The following is a 22,306-nucleotide window of genomic DNA, read 5'->3' as shown; positions in this document are numbered from 1 at the left end:
CCCAGCGTGGGGTCTACGAGCCCCCCCTAGGCCTGCAGCCCCAAAGTCCTGCAGCCCTGGAGCCCTTCAGCCCAGAGCCCCGGAGCCCTGGAGCCCTGCAGGCCCGGAGCCCTACAGCCCCGGAGCCCTGCAGCCCCAGAGCCCTGCAGCCCCGGAGCCCTGCAGCCCCGGAGCCCTGCAGCCCCGGAGCCCTGCAGCCCCGCAGCCCCGGAGCCCTGCAGCCCTGCAGCCCCGGAGCCCTGCAGCCACGGAGCCCTGCAGCCACGGAGCCCTGCAGCCACGGAGCCCTGCAGCCACGGAGCCCTGCAGCCACGGAGCCCTGCAGCCACGGAGCCCTGCAGCCACGGAGCCCTGCAGCCACGGAGCCCTGCAGCCACGGAGCCCTGCAGCCACGGAGCCCTGCAGCCACGGAGCCCCGGAGCCCTGCAGCCCTGCAGCCCCGGAGCCCTGCAGCCACGGAGCCCTGCAGCCACGGAGCCCTGCAGCCACGGAGCCCTGCAGCCACGGAGCCCTGCAGCCACGGAGCCCTGCAGCCACGGAGCCCTGCAGCCACGGAGCCCTGCAGCCACGGAGCCCTGCAGCCACGGAGCCCTGCAGCCACGGAGCCCTGCAGCCACGGAGCCCTGCAGCCACGGAGCCCTGCATGGGCAGGCGGGAACGCTAGCGCGAAGGATCAGGGTTGGACAGATGGGAGTCCTTTCTGTCCCGGCCATCTGGTCGCTCCTTTCCCCTCGGCCATCTGGTCGCGCGCAATGCTTTCCAATGGGGCGACCAGATGGCCGGGCCAACCTGGAAGTCCCGATGAGGACTCATTTGACTCCCGGATCCCAGTCAGGGCTCCAGGAGGTCGGGCGCATCCGCGCCTAGGATCCCCTCCGTCACTCGGAGCGCGAGGGTTACAAGAAAGGTGGGTAGCCTTCCTCCAGATTATTATGGGCAGGGTATGCCGGAACACCGCTCCGGGGCTGGTGGTTCTTTGCCGAGGACCAGAGGGGATATGCCCGGGCAACATCCTCCCAGGCGTCCGGGGCTCCCTCCTCCAGCCCGCGGCGTGGCAAAGTGCCCAGGGACAGGCTCCACGGGTCCCGGGCAGTCCTCCCCCCTGGGCGTCCGGGCCCGAGAGCTCTGTCGGTCCTCCCCGTGCCTGAGGCCCAGCCGCTGTCCCCGAGCCCCCCCCCCCCGGGAAGCAGAGCCCACCGAGCCCTTGGATCAGGCGGGAGTCCTACCTCAATGGCCCGGCTCTGGGCGGGCAGACGGGAGTCCTTTCAGTTGCCGGCCATCTGGTCGCTTCTTTCCCCTCAGCCATCTAGTCGCGCGCAATGCTTTCCAATGGGGCGACCAGATGGCCGGACCGGCCGTCCCGATGAGGGTCCATTCGTCTCCCGGATCCCAGCCAGGGCTCCAGGAGGCCGGGCGCGTCCGCGCCTAGGGTCCCCTCCATCACTCGGAGCGTGAGGGTTACAAGAAAGGTGGGTAGCCTTCCTCCGGATTAGTAGGGGCAGGGTATGCCGGAACACCCCTCCGGGGCTGGTGGTTCTTTGACGGGGACCAGATGGGCTATGCCCGGGCAACATCCTCCCAGGCGTCCGGGGCTCCCTCCTCCGGCCCGCGGCATGGCAAAGTGCCCAGGGACGGGCTCCACGGGTCCCGGGCAGTCCTCCCCCCAGGGCGCCTGGGCCCGAGAGCTCCGTCGGTCCTCCCCGTGTCTGAGGCCCAGCCGCTGTCCCCGAGCCCCCCCCCGGGAAGCAGAGCCCACCGAGCCCTTGGATCAGGCAGGAACCCTACCGCTATGGCCCGGCTCTGGGCGGGCAGACAGGAGTCCTTTCAGTTGCCGGCTGTAGGAGAGTAGGGTTTGCTTTCTATGTTCACCCCCACTTTTTGCTTTTGCTCCACTAGTTTTCGACTTAGATGTGGCTGTGGGCCTGCTAATCAGACCCACAGCCCAGCTGTTCTCTCTCTCTAAACTGATACTATGTACTTTAGGTGCATAACCCAATTGGATAGGATCACCTTATTGGCCCCTGTACAGTGTACCTTAGGTACCCAGGGCATAGGTGTACCCTAGGCCTACCAGGGGCTGCAGCATGTATTATGACACAACTGGCTGATCACTCAGCTGGGGCAAGGTCATGTAATCACCCCTTGCTTAGGTGTAGTATTCCTATACCTACCTTATATATAGACACATGTGTACCTATCAGCCACTCCTATGGCAGGCCTTAACAATCCTGGAGGCAGAGTGCTTGGTAACATGTGAGATGGTGCTCTAGCATGAGCTGAGCCTGTCTGCAGCTTTCGGAACCATGTCCTTATAGCTGTTCTATGATATAGCCTACCATATACTCTTAAAGTGCCTTATAATCTTAAACGGTTATGGTAACTATGGTTTGGCTGTATCGAAACATGTCGTGTGAGGTGTCTAACACTTTGGAATAATACCCCCATACCATTTCTGGCAATGAGGATATTATTCCTCCCTTCTAGAGGGAGAAGACATGTTGAAACCTACTTACCCGGTTAAAGTTAACCAGAACCCCAGCATCACAAAATGGATGCTGCTGCCACAGACACAAGTCTGACCTCCTGCTGCTGGGAGTCCTTCCAGCGAGGAAGGCCTGGACAGTAGGTTTCCTGCCTCGGGAGGTGCGAGCACCACCCTACACAGGATTTAGTGTATTGGGGCAGGGAGGGTTGAATGAAACGAGACACTGCCTGGGGCACACAAGGTGTCCCATGCATAGTCCAGTTCAAACCGGTGCTGGGGCACTCCAGCCCCAGCTCTGGAGCGAAACTGGACAAAGGAAGGGGGGTGTAGCCACTCCCCTTTCTGGTCCCACCCATAGGAGGGACCTTGCAGGTAGCCAAGCCCACTAGCCCAGTATATTAGTAGCTAGTTGGGCCCTGCTAAATTAGATTAACCTGAATCTGCAACTTGAACTGAAACTCTGGACCTTCGACATTCGACCTCAGGAAGAAGACTGAAGAAATCTCCCTTGTGGCCAAGGAATTACCACCCTGGGCAACCAGGCACCATCCAGCGACCGCTGCTTGCTTTGCGACTGAATCCTACGAGGGACGACTGCAGAGACTGACCAGCGCCGAGACTTCCAGACACCTCTGAACCAGATCCACAGCTCCAGCGAAGCTGAGACCCGTGGAGGCGACGAGGGACGTGGGACCGGCGACTTGGGAAAAGTGGCTAGTAACTGAATAGCGCAACTTCTGAGGCTTCCTCGAGGCTGTGCTTGGGGAATTGAGAAGCCCCACTCCCGAGCACCATCTGCAAAGAAGATCAGCTCCCCACACTTCATGTGTTCTGCGTGGGGCCCTTCTGCACCTGTGTTGCTCGACGTGTTGTCTGGTTGCTGGCCCGTTGGCTGGTAGCCTCCGTGACGACGAACCTTTAGTTTCAACTTGCTGGTCCGGCTCCTCCAGACTGGCACCCGCTCCTCTGTGAAAGAGAAGCACCCCAGACCTTCCTGGTCTGCACCAGAAGCAAGTCCTCCATCCTGCGTGGGTTCCGCTTGCCAAGGCTTGTTGGGTCCTGACTCGACTTAGACGCCGCCGACAGCAAGAGCCTTCGTGGGACAGCTCACCTCCTGGTCCTGGTCATCCTCGACGTCTCCTGGTACCCGTGGCTGCTGCGACAAGCTTCACCTCTTCACCTGCATCTTCACGACATAACCTGGTTCCTTCCTGGTTCCTTCCCGGCTCCTGGCTGGTGACCTAGACTCTCTCCCTTCTGCTTGCAGGTTCCTTCCATCTTGATCCCCACCTTGGGATCCACCGGACACTCTTCACTGACTGCCTGTCAGCAACTTTCCTTCAGGCATTGTAGGAGAGTAGGGTCTGCTATCCTATGGTCAGCCCAAATTTTTGCTGTTTGCTTCACTGGTTTTTGACATATTGAGGCTGTGGGCCTGCTAATCAGACCCCCAGCCTGCTGTACTCTCTACTAAATTGACACTCTGCACCCTAGGTGCCTAACCAATTGGAATTGGATCACCCTGTGAGCCCCTGTACCAGTGTACACTAGGTACCCAGGGCATTGGTGTATCTAAGGCCTACCAGGGGCTGAAGCATGTATTGTGCCACCCCTGGCCTGGCCTAGCAATTTGACACAACTGTCTGATCACTCAGCTGGGGTAAGTTGGTGTAACCACCTCTTACTTAGGTGTAGTATACCTATACCTAACCTTAAATGGGACACCTGGTAACCTATAAGTCACTCCTATGGCAGGCCTTGACAATCCTGAAGGCAGAGTGCTTGGTTCCATGTGAGATGGTGCTCTGGCATGAGCTGAGCCTGTCTGCAGTGGTCGGAACAACTTCCTTCTACCGTTTCCAGATATCGTCATACCATATACTCTTAAGTGCATTATGAACCTCGCGGTTAAATGCTATCTTTGGTTTGGCTTTATCAAAACATGTCGAGTAAGGTGTCATACGAATTGGAATACTAACCCCTCGCCAATTCTGGCGACGGGGTTAGCATTCCACCCTTCTAGAGGGACACGACATGTACAGTACCTGAAACCCGGGTAAAATCAGACATAGCCTCAGCTCCACAAAATGGATTCTGCCACCACAGACACAAGTCTGCCCTCCTGCTGCTGGGAGTCCTTCCAGCTTGGGAGACGTGGACAAAGGGTTTCCTGCCAGGGGAGGTACGTGCACCACCCCAGACAGGATTTTGTTTATTGGTCAGGTAGGGCTTGAATGGAATCAGACATGCCTGAGGCTCACAAGGAGCCTCGGTGCATATGCCAGTTCAAACCGGTCCTGGGGCACACCAGCCCCGGACCTGGGGTGAGCTGGACAAAGGATTGGGGGTGTAACCACCCCCCTTCCTGGTCCCACCCTTAGGGAGGGACCTAGCAGGTAGTCCGGCCCCTAGAATCCGCTTAAAGGTAGGAGCTGTGTCCTAAGACTTCAGACATCCTGGAATCAACTTAACAACAAGAAGAAGACGGGAACTTCGACGCTCTGCTGCACAGAGGACAGAAGGAAATCTCCCCTATGGTCAGGGAGTGACCATCTTGCTAACGCAAGCACCAACCAGCTACTCGACATCTGCTTTGCCGCCGCCTCCTGCCGGAGCCCGGGCCCAGAGCCTGACAAGACCTGGACCTCCAGACCTCTCACCGCCCGATCCACAGTCCCTGCAAAGAAGGAACCCGTGGAGGCACCGAGACACGTGGAGCCAGCCATCTTGAAAGACCCACGACAAGCTGCAAGCGCGACAACAGAGGCTCCCTCCAAGTTGTGCTGTGGGTCCTGAGAAGCCCAACACCCGAGCAGCATCTGCACCAAAGGTGAGCCCTCCAGCATCTCACCGATCTGCGTGGGGCCCCTCTGCACTTTGCAACTCGACGCGCCTGCCCGGTCCATGGCCCGTTGGCTAGTGGCCATTTTGGCGATGAACCTTCAAATCTACGATGCTGGTCTGGTTGCCCCAGACTTGCCCTTGCTCCCCTCCAAAGGAGCCGCCCCTCTGACCTTGCTGGTCAGAGTAATCAGCTTTCTTCATTCTTCAAGACTTCTGCTTTTGCCAAGGCTTGTTTGCTTTCTTCGAGTCGCCGACACCGCCGACAGCGAGAGCCTGCGTGGGACAGCTCGTGTACCGACTCCTGGACATCGTTGACTTTCAGGGACCACATGGCTGCGGAGACAAGCTACCCCTCATCACCTGTTTGCACCCGACATCGCCTGGTACCTACCTGGTGCCACGCTGGTCACTGGCTAGTGACTGTGAACACTGTCCCCTCTGCTTTCAGGTCTTCTACAACTCCGATCCATCCTTGGATCCTCCGCATCTCTTCTGGACCGGTCGCCTGCAGCATCCTTGTCACCAGGCTCCATTGAACAGATAGACGAAACCCGACGCACTTCGACACCTATGCACCCGCTTCCTGTGGGTGAGGTAAAGCTGGCACTCCGGTGCCAAAGTGTAGAGAAACATCTCTAGTGTCTGTGTTTTAAGTCTTAAGTTCGTAGTCCATCCAGAAGACCCTTGTAGCAGTAACTTTTGAACTTTTATGCACCCATTGAAACCCTATGGGAGCACGCGTGTAACTTTCCTCACTGCACACGCGACCCGTGGACCTCCTGGTCACTAACTGAAGTTAGCTCCTTGTAGGCCCAGCGATTCTAGAGGTCCTAGGCCTTTTCCCTTTCCTGTTCGTGGTACTTATACCACTATTTTAGTATATGGTTTGAATGGCCACCAGGGCCCATCCATATAAAGTGCAACTTCTGTATATTGTAATACTTTCTTGTTTAACGATTTGTGCTCCTGTGCTCATAAAGAGTCTAGGGGATACTTTGAGTAATAAATACATATATATTTTGAATATATACCTGTGTGGTGTCCTTTCATTGGTATAAAGGGGGGTTACATATGGTAAAACAGCCTGCTTAACACGCTTTAACGAGTTTAGCCTCAAAGACTGCTTAGCCTACGTTACCACTAGGGCAGCTAGTCCGAAAAGGTTGACTTACAACCACACCATAAGGGTTGCTTGGCATGGTACAAGGTGGTCACTTTTATTAGTGAACATCATATACCAGGCCAACTTCTCACATTGGTGAGCAGCGGTTGGATTTGAGCTTGCTGTGTTTTACCTCTGTAATCTCTTGGTTACCAATTGAAAGATCATACAGGTACCTTTAGGTACATATAAAACAAGATTAGATATACTTAAGTTCTACTGAACTTAGTTGTTGTAGAGCAAAGGGAGTAGCACACCCTGACTACAACTACTAGATAGGTTTAGTAGGTAAACTAAAGTGTAGGTAGTTGCAACACATCCACCCACACTTAAGAGCAATGGCTGGGGCAGAGGGGTCCAATGTACCCATCTCTTTCGAGAGTGACCCCCAGAGGGCACCAACCATCTTTGCTGCCCTAAATCAAAATGAGCTCAGGCAGTTGGCAAATATCAGGGGTCTTAAACAGCCCAGGAACCCTACCTCTGCTGAACTCCGAGAACTCTTACAGGCTGATGAAGATCAGAGAGCTCTCAAGAAAGCCTCCCAGTTAGACACCTTAGGGACAGGAACAGGAGGCCCTCCTTCTGAAGATGCCACTGAAGTACCCCTTTCCCACAGTCGCCCCTTAGTTGAGAATCTGACAGATGATGAGAATCAGCATAGGGACAGGGATGACAAAGGGGGTGAATCTGACAGTAGTAGTAGTTCAGATGGGAGAGATAGCCCAGTGCCAGGTGCCAGACCTGGCTCAGCTATCTTATGGCTACTGGGGACTGATAATGGGTTCACCCCATTGGATCTCCCTAGTGGACTTAACCAGGGGCTTGGGAGGCAGAGGAATCACTCAGGTGACTCTAATGCTTCTCATGCCTCTAGAGGCTCTCAAGGTCGCCCCAGAAGGGGGATGACCAGCCCTCAGAGGAGGGAGCATGAGGCCAGAATGAAGGAAGCTCAGCTGACAATCAGGAGACAGGAGCTAGAAGTAGCTCTGATGGAAGAGAAACTGAGTAAGGCGAGGCAACCTAAAGAGAGTGGGTCTATACCCACTGGTGGCAGCATTGTCCCTAAGGACAAAGATAGGGTCTTTGACAATAGGAACCTGTCCAAGGTTGTGCCCCCTACAAAAGTGGGGATGATATCCACAAGTGGATGACTGCTCTTGAGAGAGCCTGCAAAGTGCAGCAGGTTCCTGAAGACCAGTGGGCAGCAATCTTATGGAAGAGGCAGAGATTGACTCCTCACTGTTAGGGAGGAGGATGTCAGAAACTACAGAGCCCTGAAGAGTGTCCTAGTTGATGGGTTAGGCTTAACCACTGAAGAGTACAGGTTATTGTTCAGAGATACCCAGAAGACACAGACTCAGGACTGGTCTGAATACATTGAATGTGCCACTAAGGCTTTGGAGGGTTGGTTGCTGGGAAGTAAGGTATCTGATTATACAGGATTGTACAATTTGATGATGAGAGAACAGATTTTAAATAACTGTCAGAACCAGCAACTGCATCAACACTTGGTTGACTCAGATCTGACCTCTTCCCAAGAATTGGGAAAGAAGGCAGACAAATGGGTCAGAACCAGGGTTAAGCAAAAGAACCAGAACCAGGGCCAAGGGGGTGATCAGAAAAAAGACCAAAAGGGTGGAGATCAGAAATCCAAAGACCAGAAGTCTTCAACAGGGCCCCAAACTAGTACTAACGAGGGTGGGTCCCAACAACCTAAAGGAAAGAAGAAAGAAGGTCCAAAGAAACCCTGGTGCAAATCTTGCAAGAATACAACTCACTGGACTAGTGATTGTAAGAAGGGTGGAGCCCCCAACACTGTTGCCCCTAAGGCACCTGCTCCGAGTACTACTGTTAGCAGTGTTGGTCCCCAGACAAAGGGTGTAGTGGGAATCTCTATGGGAACTGAAGGAGATTCTGACTTAGACAGAACCCTGACACAGGCAGTCTTGATCTGTGATGGGGACATGGATTTGTCCCTGACTGTGAGCCCCAGTAACCTGGGCAAGTTCATACAGACTCCTTTAATAAATGAAAAAGTGGCTCAAGCCTACAGGGACACATGTGCCAGTGTCACTATGGTGACACCAGGCTTTGTGGACCCTGGACAGTACATACCAAGTGAGAATTACCTGGTGACCAATGCCAGCAATGCCACTACTTCACATAGTGTGGCAGTTAACTTCTCATGGGGAGGGGTAACTGGCCTCAAAAGGGTTGTGGTTAGTGCAGACCTCCCAGGAGAATGTTTGTTGGGCAATGACCTAGAGAGTTCTCTATGGTCAGAAGTGGAGTACAGGACACATGCAGAGAGGTTAGGTATATCACCACATGTCCTTGCTGTGCCCAGGTCACAGGCCAAAAGGTGCCTTACTGAACCACAGGTCTTGGATCCTGGAACAATGGACCAATCACCTACCAAGAAGAAGAACAGGAGGGTTAAGGCTGTGCCTTCCCCCCTGCCTCCAAGTGATGATCAGCCTTCCCAGGAAGATGATCTAGAGAACCCTGAAGGAACTGTCCCTGAAGAGCTTGAACCTGATCAGGTTGAGTTTCTGGGGACAGGGGGACCTTCCAGGGCTGACTTGGGGCAGGCTCAGTTAACCTGTCCATCTCTTGAACCCCTCAGACAGCTGGCTGCTGATGAGGCTGCTGGGAATGCTCAAGGTACCCATAAAGTGTATTGGGATGATGGGCTCCTTTATTCAGAGGCTAGAGACCCAAAACCTGGTGCAACCAGGAGGTTGGTTATACCTCTGCAATTTAGGTGCTTCCTTCTTACCTTGGCCCATGATATTCCTCTAGCAGGACACTTAGGCCAGAACAAGACTTGGGACAGGCTTGTCCCTCACTTTCACTGGCCTCACAAGAATGAAGATACCAAGGAGTTTTGTCGCTCCTGTTTAACCTGCCAAGCCAGTGGCAAATCAGGTGGCACAACAAAGGCCCCCCTAATACCACTACCTGTGGTGGGGGTCCCCTTTGAAAGAGTGGGAATAGATATAGTGGGTCCCATGGATCCTCCCACTGCATCTGGGCACAGATTTATACTGGTGGTAGTGGATCATGCCACCAGGTATCCAGAGGCAATTCCCCTTAGGACCACTACAGCTCCTGTTGTGGCCAGGGCCCTGCTGGGAGTATTCTCCAGAGTGGGGTTTCCTAAGGAGGTGGTTTCTGACAGAGGTACCAACTTCATGTCAGGATACTTGACAGCTATGTGGAAGGAATGTGGTGTCAACTACAAGTTCACCACCCCTTATCACCCACAATGCAATGGGTTTGTTGAGAGATTCAACAAGACCCTAAAGGGTATGATCAAAGGATTACCTGAAAAGCTCAGGCGAAGATAGGACATCCTTCTACCCTGCCTTCTGTTTGCTTACAGAGAGGTCCCACAAAAAGGGGTTGGCTACAGCCCCTTTGAATTGTTGTTTGGGCACCCTCTAAGAGGCCCACTGTGTTTAGTGAAGGAAGGATGGGAGTTACCTCTCAAAAAGCCTAAACAAGACATAGTGGACTATGTACTTGGTCTCCGCTCCAGGATGGCTGAGTATATGGAGAAGGCATCCAAAAACGTTGAGGCAAGCCAGGCCTTACAGAAAGCTTGGCATGACCAAAAGGCTGTTTTGGTTGAGTATCAGCCAGGACAGAAGGTATGGGTGTTGGAGCCAGTGGCCCCAGCAGCACTCCAAGACAAATGGTCTGGACCCCATACAATCTTGGAAAAGAAGGGAGAGGTTACCTACTTGGTGGACCTAGGAACTCCCAGGAGTCCCCACAGGGTACTCCATGTTAACAGGTTAAAAGCATATGTTGACAGGGCAGACATGGGCTTGCTCATGGCTACAGATGAGGGACAGGAGGAAGAGAGTGACCCTCTCCCAGACCTGTTGTCTCAGAACCCTGAAGATGGTTCAGTTGAAGGAGTGACCCTTGGAGGCAACCTCACTGAGCATCAGCAGATTGAATGCAGACAGGTTCTACACTCATTTCAACATATGTTCTCACTGATACCTAGTCAAACTGACTGGTGTACCCATGTGGTGGACACTGGTGACAGTCTCCCTGTAAAGAACAAACTTTACAGACAACCTGACCACATCAGGGACTGTATAAAGGCTGAGGTACACAAAATGCTGGAACTGGGTGTCATTGAGCCCTCAGAGAGCCCCTGGGCTAGCCCAGTGGTTCTGGTCCCCAAACCTCACACCAAAGATGGCAAGAGAGAGATGAGGTTCTATGTGGATTACAGAGGACTCAATGCTGTCACTAGGACAGATGCACATCCTATTCCAAGGGCAGATGAGCTCATAGATAAACTGGCTTCTGCTAAGTTTTTGAGCACATTTGATTTGACAGCTGGCTATTGGCAAATCAGGTTAGCTGAGGAGTCTAAGGCCAAAACAGCATTCTCAACCACAGGAGGAAACTACCAATTTTTGGTGATGCCCTTTGGTCTGAAGAATGCACCTGCCACCTTCCAAAGGTTGGTGAATCAAGTCCTTACTGGGTTGGATGACTTTTGTGCAGCATATCTTGATGACATTGCTGTCTTTAGCTCCACCTGGGAGGATCACCTGATCCACCTGAAGAAGGTACTTGAGGCTCTGCAAAAGGCAGGCCTCACTATCAAGGCTACTAAGTGCCAGATAGGGCAGAGTAAGGTTGTGTATTTGGGCCACCTTGTAGGTGGAGGCCAAGTTCAACCACTGGAGAGTAAGATACAATCCATCAAGGACTGGTCTCCTCCAACCACCCAGACTCAAGTTCGAGCTTTCTTGGGCTTGACTGGGTACTACAGGAAGTTTAAGAACTATGGGTCCATTGTGACTCCTCTTAATGATCTGACATCCAAGAAGATGCCCAAAAAGGTTCAGTGGACAGTAAGCTGTCAAAAGGCATTTGATGTTTAGAAAGAAGGGGACCCCTACAAACCTAATACACTTGCTATATGTAAGGAAATAAGTTATTTATGTAAAGTGCTATAGCAAGTGAATGAATCTATCACAGACAAACATCTAGGTGTGAACCATAGAATCAACCATTCATAAAATAATCCAATGAAAAATATTGACCATACACAATTATTAATTGAAAAAATATATATATATGATATGTATTTAGTCATTTTTTTATATATATCATTCATTAAATCTTTTGATATTATTGATTATTCTGTTTTGTACAGACATATATATATCATCATTAAACAATCAAACAGACAATATATACAAAGATACAGTTGATACAATGCGGCAGATGGAGAACTACGCGCGTTTCGGCAATGTAGCCTTCGTCAGGAGACCGTCTATTGCTTTGGAACTGTATAGAATATATAAAGAACATACAATATAATGATTACATTTCACACCTAGTTAGAAAATAATTTGTCTTTTTTCGTTTTTTTACATATTCACATATATACATCAATACAATCCCTACGGCTAATATTACATCTTTCACTTAAGTAACATATAGTACACAAAAACAAACTAAATGTAAATGACAATAATGATCATACTAATGTAACATACAAAACATATATAGTTTAAACCTCATTATGTACACAATATACATGTATTATATACAACCTATATACAACCTCATTATTTACAGGATGTATGACGTTACAACGCACACTATTACAACGCATGCACTTACAACGCATTTTTTACAACGCATAATACATTACAACGCATGACATTACAACGCATGACACTACAACGCATTTTTAAAAAATACCTTTACAACGCACTACCATTACAACGCATACTACCTTTACAACGCATACCATTACAACGCATAATATTAAATTACATTTAAGGTAAGTATTAGATAGTATAAGGGTAAAAATTACTATTCTAACTCCAGGGGGTGCAACAGTAGGGTAAGTGTTGGATAGTGTAGGGGTAAAAATTACTATTCTAACTCCAGGGGGTGCAACAGTAGGGTAAGTGTTGGATAGTGTAGGGGTAAAAATTACTATTCTAACTCCAGGGGGTGCAACAGTAGGGTAAGTGTTGGATAGTGTAGGGGTAAAAATTACTATTCTAACTCCAGGGGGTGCAACAGTAGGGAAAGTGTTGGATAGTATAGGGGTAAAAATTACTATTCTAACTCCAGGGGGTGCAACAGTAGGGTAACTGTTGGATAGTATAGGGGTAAAAATTACTATTCTAACTCCAGGGGGTGCATCAGTAGGGTAAGTGTTGGATAGTATAGGGGTAAAAATTACTATTCTAACTCCAGGGGGTGCATCAGTAGGGTAAGTGTTGGATAGTATAGGGGTAAAAATTACTATTCTAACTCCAGGGGGTGCATCAGTAGGGTAAGTGTTGGATAGTATAGGGGTAAAAATTACTATTCTAACTCCAGGGGGTGCATCAGTAGGGTAAGTGTTGGATAGTATAGGGGTAAAAATTACTATTCTAACTCCAGGGGGTGCATCAGTAGGGTAAGTGTTGGATAGTATAGGGGTAAAAATTACTATTCTAACTCCAGGGGGTGCATCAGTAGGGTAAGTGTTGGATAGTATAGTGTAATATTATGCGTTGTAATGGTATGCGTTGTAATGGTAGTATGCGTTGTAATGGAATGCGTTGTAAAGGTAGTTTTTAAAAATGCGTTGTAGTGTCATGCGTTGTAATATCATGCATTGTAATGGATTATGCGTTGTAAAAAATGCGTTGTAATGGTAGTGCGTTGTAAAAGTTGCGTTGTAAAGGTTGTTCCCCTTATTTACACAATATTAACACAAAGGGAGGTATAAAAGGAACCAAGTGATTAGAAAAAAGAAGAAAAATATAATGGATAGTAAGATAAAAGGTTACAAAGGAGAATTAAATAATGAATAAACATTGGACAGGATATAATATAAAGCTCAGACTATATAGTTTCACATACCTAAACTCAACAAACCGGTATAGCCACAACGTAATACTGCTTACTTACTCTATAAGATAGAGAGAATCCTAGATGTAAAATCTCGAAGTAAGTGTAACGAAAATAATACTCCAAATGTGATGGAACGGCACAACGCCACAGAAGCTTATCTACATGACACGAAAGGAGATGAAGAAAAGAAAGCTAAAGTTAAATTGCATCGGCATGTCAACTGATAGATCAGGCACATATAATGTAAACTCTACTAACTCACTATGTATGGATACAGATATCCTCAATAAGAGATTTCTGAAATATATCGAAAAACCAACGACTATTCAGATGTTTTTAGGACAAATGAATATGGTGGAGGCTTGCTGAACAGCAAATAATAAAAATAATAATAATAAAAGGATGAACAGCGGTAGAAAAGAAAAAAATATGAGAAAAGAAAATGCTTAAAATAGGACACAAAAATAAACTTGCAGCAATAATAACGTAGAAATATACGTACTGAGTTAAAATAGTAACCTGTTACGAAACGCTGATTAGCCAGATAGCCCCCGTATTTGTATGTGGATAATTGTGACACTTATCCAGAAACTTTTCCGGTGAGCAGCCGAGTAGATGATAAAAACAATAAATGTAACTGCGGAGATGAGAACGCAAAAACAATACGATTTAATATATTGAATAGTCATGATGTATAACTCAATATCGTGGACCCACTTATTCCTATAGATCAGACTTACATCAGGATATGCTGAAGTTCAGTCTCGTTATAGAAGAGAGGAAAATAACAGGACGCAACAGGGTATAGGTACGTCACAAACAGTCCATACGAGCTTAGAATTAAAGAAAGAGTATACGTATGTATACTAGAATTACGAATATCCAGATAAAGGATATAAGGCTCGAGCTTCAAAATAAGATTATTTTCGTGTTGCTACAGATAAAGGCATACCTGATTCTTTGCTCAAACGTTCATAACGGGCGGCTCCGCTTCCTATCGACAGGGTATTTTGCTGTGAAATGGCGCCTCAAAGGCATCCTATATATAGCTAGAATGTTTCGCGCGGTTTACTAAATTGGAGAAAGGCTAATGAGCCACAGCTGACACTAGGAAAATCCTAGTTTAAAAGTAAAGGTAGAAAGAGGACAACACGGATACAACACTCCATACGTGCGTCCATCCTCCAGAATTAATCCGTTGTTAGAGAAATTGCATCAAAAGCGACCAACGCTGAATCACTCCAAATGCAGAAACAGAAAACGGACCGTGTAGTCTAGTTCGATATGTAGGAAAAGATGGCATATATTGCCTCATGACCAACAAACCAATAAGCTGGGGGTCGCGTAACTACTGCTTTCAACAGTGTATGCTAAATACAACGTATAAATAGCGATAAACACAAATAAATGAGAATAAAAAAATAAAAATAAATATAAAAAACGACCGGAAAAGTCCGATCAAAGGGATGGTGCATGTTGTACCAAGACAAATGGTGATAAAGAAACACATGTTATATCAAACCACTGTTCTCATTACTGATGGTACTGATATAACGAAATAAAGAGAAAATAGAATAAAAATATAAATGTTAGAGTTCCACTATCGACCAAAATTACATACGTAATGCATAATAGTGTATTGCGCCACAATAAGTGTAACATGAAAACATGAACAATAATGAAAGTTATTTTTAACAAAAAGGAAAAATGGGGGGTACTGAATCCATCTACAGTCACATAGCATATATGTATAGAGCCCCATACAATATATATAAGATGGCTATATGATGATGGTATATTATGATGGAATACAGCAGAAAACCATCCTATGCCAAATATATGCATAGTGATCCGATTGACATCAAAGCCTGACATTATATGTAGTAACCAAGTTTAGATAATGGCCTGTTCCCAAGGTATCTCCAAGTTCAAACCTTTATTGACTGTGTCAAGATAGAACATCTCAAAAACTTAATGTTTTTTTCTAATTTGTTCAGAGCAGTGGCCTTCCTTGTTAGTAATTTTTTCCAAAATATACCAACGTATATTGTCCGCAGTATGGTTTTTGTCAAGAAAATGTACCACCATAGGGGACGCCAATTTTTTGGTCCTGATTGCAGATCTATGCTCAGTAAGCCTGGTGTTGAGAGATCTCGATGTTTCGCCCACATAGCCTTTATTACATGGACATATTAATAGATACACAATATTTTTGGTTTTACAATTAGTAATGCCCTTAGCTACAATTGTTTGTTTGTTAAACAAAAGTTCTTTAGATTCAATTGCTAAAGGGCAAACTATACATGTACCACATTTGTAATTGCCCTGAATAGGCCGCATGTCTTCAATACTTCTCTGTATTGGCTCTTTATTTACAGGCATGCGTGATCTAACAATAAGATCTTTAAGATTTCTATTTTTCCGATAGGCAAAAAGAGGTCTTTCAACAAAATCAATCTTAGTTCTATTGACATTGAGTAAGTGCCAATTAGAACAGCTAATTTGGCGAATTTTTTCATTCAAAAGAGAATGACGTGTAACAAAAACCAGGTTATTTTCTTCTTTCCGATTGCTACCTTGTAGTAGGTGCTGGCGATCATAGAATCTTGCACGTTTACATGACTCACGTATGAGTCTGTGAGGGTAGCCTCTATCTAGAAACTTCTTTTTCATGTATATGGATTTGTAGTCAAAGTCCTCCAATTTCGTGCAATTCCGTCTAAGGCGCAAGAATTGTCCGAAAGGGATGCTGCTTTTTTGTTTAGTTGGGTGGAAACTTTGATAATGCAGCAACGTGTTGCGAGCAGTAGGTTTTCCAAAAAGGTCCACAAACAATTGGCCATGTTCATGCTTGATCAGAATGTCCAAGAACTCAATTTGGATATTGCTAATATGGGATGTAAATTTTAAATTAGTATCACAAAGATTTAGCCAGGTAATGAAATCAGCCAAATTGTCTTCATTATCATGCCATATAAAGACAATATCGTCTATATAACGAGACCAATGTAATATAGACTCAAAAAATGGAGCCACTTCGTTAAAAATGAATTGTTTTTCGAAATTAGCCATATAGATGTTCGCTATTGTAGGGGCGCAAGAAGCGCCCATACTAACTCCTTTTATCTGTTTGTATAGTTCACCTCGAAATTCAAATATATTTTCATCAAGGATCATTTTCAAACAGTTGATAATGAATTCGATATTACATTCAATATCATAAAGATCAATGAACAATTTTACAGCTAAGATTGCTCCATCACAAGGTATGTTAGAATAGAGACTTTCCACATCCAATGTGACAAGCCATTGTCTCTTTGAATTGAACGGGGTGCCTTCCATAAGGTTGATTATCTGACGAGTATCTTGGACATATCCAGGAATTTTATGTATAGATGGTCGTAACATAAGATCTAGATATTTATAGATAGGCTCAGTAATGGATCCAATAGTGGTAACAATTGGCCGATAAGGAGGATTGACCTCATCCTTATGTACTTTGGGGGTACCATATAGACTAGCCAGTCTAGGGTTGTCTATATTCATGTAATTAAACTCCTTCTCACAAAGGAATCCATTTTGTAAGGCTTTGGCGGTTAGCCTATAGATTTTATTTTTAATCATTTGAGTAGGGTTTTTAGTGATTTTCATATAGAACCTACTGTCTTTAAGCATATCTTCAATTCTATTGATGTACTTTGCTGTATCCAGTATGGCTATACCTCCTCCTTTATCACAGCTTTTTATCGTGATTTCAGGAGAATTTTTAAGATTTTTAAGGGCTTCATATTCTTCTACTGAGATGTTATACGGAGTCTTTGGAATATATTTGGTGGCAGTAGTAAGTTTGTTAAATACTACTTGTTCAAAAATACGCACCTCTGGAGCAATTTGATCTAAAGTCGGGGTAAACACGGATTTGGGCGCTAAACCTGAACGATTTATATCAGGAGCCGTGTTTTCCATGTTAGAAAAGAACCATTTAAGCCGGATTTTGCGGAAAAAAGACATCACGTCATTGAATAGCTCAAATTTATTTAGGCCCGAATGAGGCACAAAAGATAATCCCTTAGAAAGGAGAGAGTATGATGCCTGACTAAGACTACAAGTACTTAAGTTAAAGATTGGTATCTCCTTCATTGTCTCCAGTAACGGCCGTTCCTGGTTTCTAAGTATTGATTCTGATTTGCTTGTTGATGGCCACGAAATGGTGTCTGGAATTGTGTACGAGATTGGTACTGTTGTTGAGGTTGGTACTGTTGTTGAAATTGATGCTGTTGATATTGCGGCTGATATTGAGGGCGCCAGTTCCCTCTGCTCTGATTTCGTCTCCCTAAAAAAGGACGATATCCTTGATTAAATCGTGGGGTATACCTATTACCTCTATTTTCTGACGTAGGTGTCATTCCTTCACTATCAGAATCTGACGTATCAGAAAAGGTGATAACTTTTTTATTATTGAATGATCTATATGATTGTTGATAGGAATTGGAGTCTGATCCCGTGAGATCAGATTGGGAATAGTAGCCATCTGCAAGATAGGGGTAGACATATTCCTTATTAAAGAATCTAATGTCCTTTTTGAGTTTATCTGTTTTGCGCTTCATAAGATATTCATTATAGGAACTAAGTTCATTATCTAGTTCCTCCAGTTTCTTTTTTGCATCATCAATTGCCGTAGAGGCCTTTATTTTGTTCTCTAATTCTGATATTTCATTAAGTAACTGTGAGAACATTTCCTTGGCAGTCTCTACTATAAGCATCATTAGATCCCTTGAACACCGATTGGCGCTAAGGGACCATTTTTCCAAAAACTCCTTAATTTGGACAAACAGACCAGGGATATTTTTGATCTGTAGTCCTGTTGGAATAATTCCAGCCCGTAAATATTCCAACATAAACTGACCATGTAGCTCTATCCTTTTAGTTTTCTTTTTAAGGGCTAGCAGTTTTTGAAGTTCTTCATTATGGTCAGTATTAGACGTAGTTCTATTGTCGAAGCTGATAGCAGCTCCTACCATGAATACAAAGTCGTCATCAGAAAACCCAAAGGTTTTTAGATTAGACATGACGATATAAAGGTGGCAAAGTGGGGCTACTTAGCAAAGCGTATAGATAAAGTCAGGTAGAGAAACTAAGGCCAGAAAAGAAAACTTAAATAAGAAAGAGCACACACAAAAAATTAAAATGAAGTGCACATAGGATGTACTTTGCTAAGTAGCCCCACTTTGCCACCTTTATATCGTCATGTCTAATCTAAAAACCTTCGGGTTTTCTGATGACGACTTTGTATCCATGGTAGGAGCTGCTATCAGCTTCGACAATAGAACTACGTCTAATACTGACCATAATGAAGAACTTCAAAAACTGCTAGCCCTTAAAAAGAAAACTAAAAGGATAGAGCTACATGGTTAGTTTATGTTGGAATATTTACGGGCTGGAATTATTCCAACAGGACTACAGATCAAAAATATCCCTGGTCTGTTCGTCCAAATTAAGGAGTTTTTGGAAAAATGGCCCCTTATCGCCAATCGGTGTTCAAGGGATCTAATGATGCTTATAGTAGAGACTGCCAAGGAAATGTTCTCACAGTTACTTAATGAAATATCAGAATTAGAGAACAAAATAAAGGCCTCTACGGCAATTGATGATGCAAAAAAGAAACTGGAGGAACTAGATAATGAACTTATTTCCTATATGGAATATCTTATGAAGCGCAAAACAGATAAACTCAAAAAGGACATTAGATTCTTTAATAAGGAATATGTCTACCCCTATCTTGCAGATGGCTACTATTCCCAATCTGATCTCACGGGATCAGACTCCAATTCCTATCAACAATCATATAGATCATTCAATAATAAAAAAGTTATCACCTTTTCTGATACGTCAGATTCTGATAGTGAAGGAATGACACCTACGTCAGAAAATAGAGGTAATAGGCATACCCCACGATTTAATCAAGGATATCGTCCTTTTTTAGGGAGACGAAATCAGAGCAGAGGGAACTGGCGCCCTCAATATCAGCCGCAATATCAACAGCATCAATTTCAACAACAGTACCAACCTCAACAACAGTACAAATCTCGTACACAATTCCAGACACCATTTCGTGGCCATCAACAAGCAAATCAGAATCAATACTTAGAAACCAGGAACGGCCGTTACTGGAGACAATGAAGGAGATACCAATCTTTAACTTAAGTACTTGTAGTCTTAGTCAGGCATCATACTCTCTCCTTTCTAAGGGATTATCTTTTGTGCCTCATTCGGGCCTAAATAAATTTGAGCTATTCAATGACGTGATGTCTTTTTTCCGCAAAATCCGGCTTAAATGGTTCTTTTCTAACATGGAAATGACGGCTCCTGATATAAATCGTTCAGGTTTAGCGCCCAAATCCGTGTTTACCCCGACATTAGATCAAATTGCTCCAGAGGTGCGTATTTTTGAACAAGTAGTATTTAACAAACTTACTACTGCCACCAAATATATTCCAAAGACTCCGTATAACATCTCAGTAGAAGAATATGAAGCCCTTAAAAATCTTAAAAATTCTCCTGAAATCACGATAAAAAGCTGTGATAAAGGAGGAGGTATAGCCATACTGGATACAGCAAAGTACATCAATAGAATTGAAGATATGCTTAAGGACAGTAGGTTCTATATGAAAATCACTAAAAACCCTACTCAAATGATTAAAAATAAAATCTATAGGCTAACCGCCAAAGCCTTACAAAATGGATTCATTTGTGAGAAGGAGTTTAATTACATGAATATAGACAACCCTAGACTGGCTAGTCTATATGGTACCCCCAAAGTACATAAGGATGAGGTCAATCCTCCTTATCGGCCAATTGTTACCACTATTGGATCCATTACTGAGCCTATCTCTAAATATCTAGATCTTATGTTACGACCATCTATACATAAAATTCCTGGATATGTCCAAGATACTCGTCAGATAATCAACCTTATGGAAGGCACCCCGTTCAATTCAAGGAGACAATGGCTTGTCACATTGGATGTGGAAAGTCTCTATTCTAACATACCTTGTGATGGAGCAATCGTAGCTGTAAAATTGTTCATTGATCTTTATGATATTGAATGTAATATCGAATTCATTATCAACTGTTTGAAAATCATCCTTGATGAAAATATATTTGAATTTCGAGGTGAACTATACAAACTGATAAAAGGAGTTAGTATGGGCGCTTCTTGCGCCCCTACAATAGCGAACATCTATATGGCTAATTTTGAAAAACAATTCATTTTTAACGAAGTGGCTCCATTTTTTGAGTCTATATTACATTGGTCTCGTTATATAGACGATATTGTCTTTATATGGGATGATAATGAAGACAATTTGGCTGATTTCATTACCTGGCTAAATCTTTGTGATACTAATTTAAAATTTACATCCCATATTAGCAATATCCAAATTGAGTTCTTGGACATTCTGATCAAGCATGAACATGGCCAATTGTTTGTGGACCTTTTTGGAAAACCTACTGCTCGCAACACGTTGCTGCATTATCAAAGTTTCCACCCAACTAAACAAAAAAGCAGCATCCCTTTCGGACAATTCTTGCGCCTTAGACGGAATTGCACGAAATTGGAGGACTTTGACTACAAGTCCATAGACATGAAAAAGAAGTTTCTAGATAGAGGCTACCCTCACAGACTCATACGTGAGTCATGTAAACGTGCAAGATTCTATGATCGCCAGCACCTACTACAAGGTAGCAATCGGAAAGAAGAAAATAACCTGGTTTTTGTTACACGTCATTCTCTTTTGAATGAAAAAATTCGCCAAATTATCTGTTCTAATTGGCACTTACTCAATGTCAATAGAACTAAGATTGATTTTGTTGAAAGACCTCTTTTTGCCTATCAGCAAAATAGAAATCTTAAAGATCTTATTGTTAGATCGCGCATGCCTGTAAATAAAGAACCAATACAGAGAAGTATTGAAGACATGCGGCCTATTCAGGGCAATTACAAATGTGGTACATGTATAGTTTGCCCTTTAGCAATTGAATCTAAAGAACTTTTGTTTAACAAACAAACAATTGTAGCTAAGGGTATTACTAATTGTAAAACCAAAAATATTGTGTACCTATTAATATGTCCATGTAATAAAGGCTATGTGGGCGAAACATCGAGATCTATCAACACCAGGCTTACTGAGCATAGATCTGCAATCAGGACCAAAAAATTGGCGTCCCCTATGGTGGTACATTTTCTTGACAAAAACCATACTGCGGACAATATACGTTGGTATATTTTGGAAAAAATTACTAACAAGGAAGGCCACTGCTCTGAAAAAATTAGAAAAAAACTTGACGTTTTTTGGATGTTCTATCTTGACACAGTCAATAAAGGTTTGAACTTGGAGATACCTTGGGAACAGGCCATTATCTAAACTTGGTTACTACATATAATGTCAGGCTTTGATGTCAATCGGATCACTATGCATATATTTGGCATAGGATGGTTTTCTGCTGTATTCCATCATAATATACCATCATCATATAGCCATCTTATATATATTGTATGGGGCTCTATACATATATGCTATGTGACTGTAGATGGATTCAGTACCCCCCATTTTTCCTTTTTGTTAAAAATAACTTTCATTATTGTTCATGTTTTCATGTTACACTTATTGTGGCGCATACACTATTATGCATTACGTACGTAATTTTGGTCGATAGTGGAACTCTAACATTTATATTTTTATTCTATTTTCTCTTTATTTCGTTATATCAGTACCATCAGTAATGAGAACAGTGGTTTGATATATAGCATGTGTTTCTTTATCACATTTGTCTTGGTACAGCACGCACCATCCCTTTGATCGGACTTTTCCGGTCGTTTTTTATATTTATTTTTATTTTTTTATTCTCATTTATTTGTG

At 44.9% G+C, this 22,306-nt stretch overlaps 1 long non-coding RNA gene across 2 annotated transcripts; it reads right to left on the bottom strand.

Annotated features, from left to right (window-relative positions):
- Positions 1–11,615: 11,615 nt before the first annotated feature.
- Positions 11,616–14,470, bottom strand: LOC146871649 (uncharacterized). 2 transcript variants are annotated; one of them, XR_014959591.1, is made up of 5 exons: positions 14,341–14,391; positions 14,129–14,221; positions 13,891–14,025; positions 13,446–13,546; positions 11,616–11,816 (listed from the first exon to the last, which is right to left on the bottom strand). It is a non-coding gene; the product is annotated as an uncharacterized LOC146871649 (long non-coding RNA). The 2 variants fall into 2 exon arrangements; XR_014959590.1 differs by lacking the exon at positions 14,129–14,221 and having other exon boundaries at positions 14,341–14,470.
- Between the last annotated feature and the right edge of the window lie 7,836 nt (positions 14,471–22,306).

Source organism: Triturus cristatus, chromosome 1_1 (assembly GCF_964204655.1).
Source record: "Triturus cristatus chromosome 1_1, aTriCri1.1, whole genome shotgun sequence".
Taxonomy (NCBI): Eukaryota; Metazoa; Chordata; class Amphibia; order Caudata; family Salamandridae; genus Triturus; species Triturus cristatus.
Note: the sequence above shows the minus strand (reverse complement) of the source record. Positions and strands in the feature narration are given on the sequence as shown.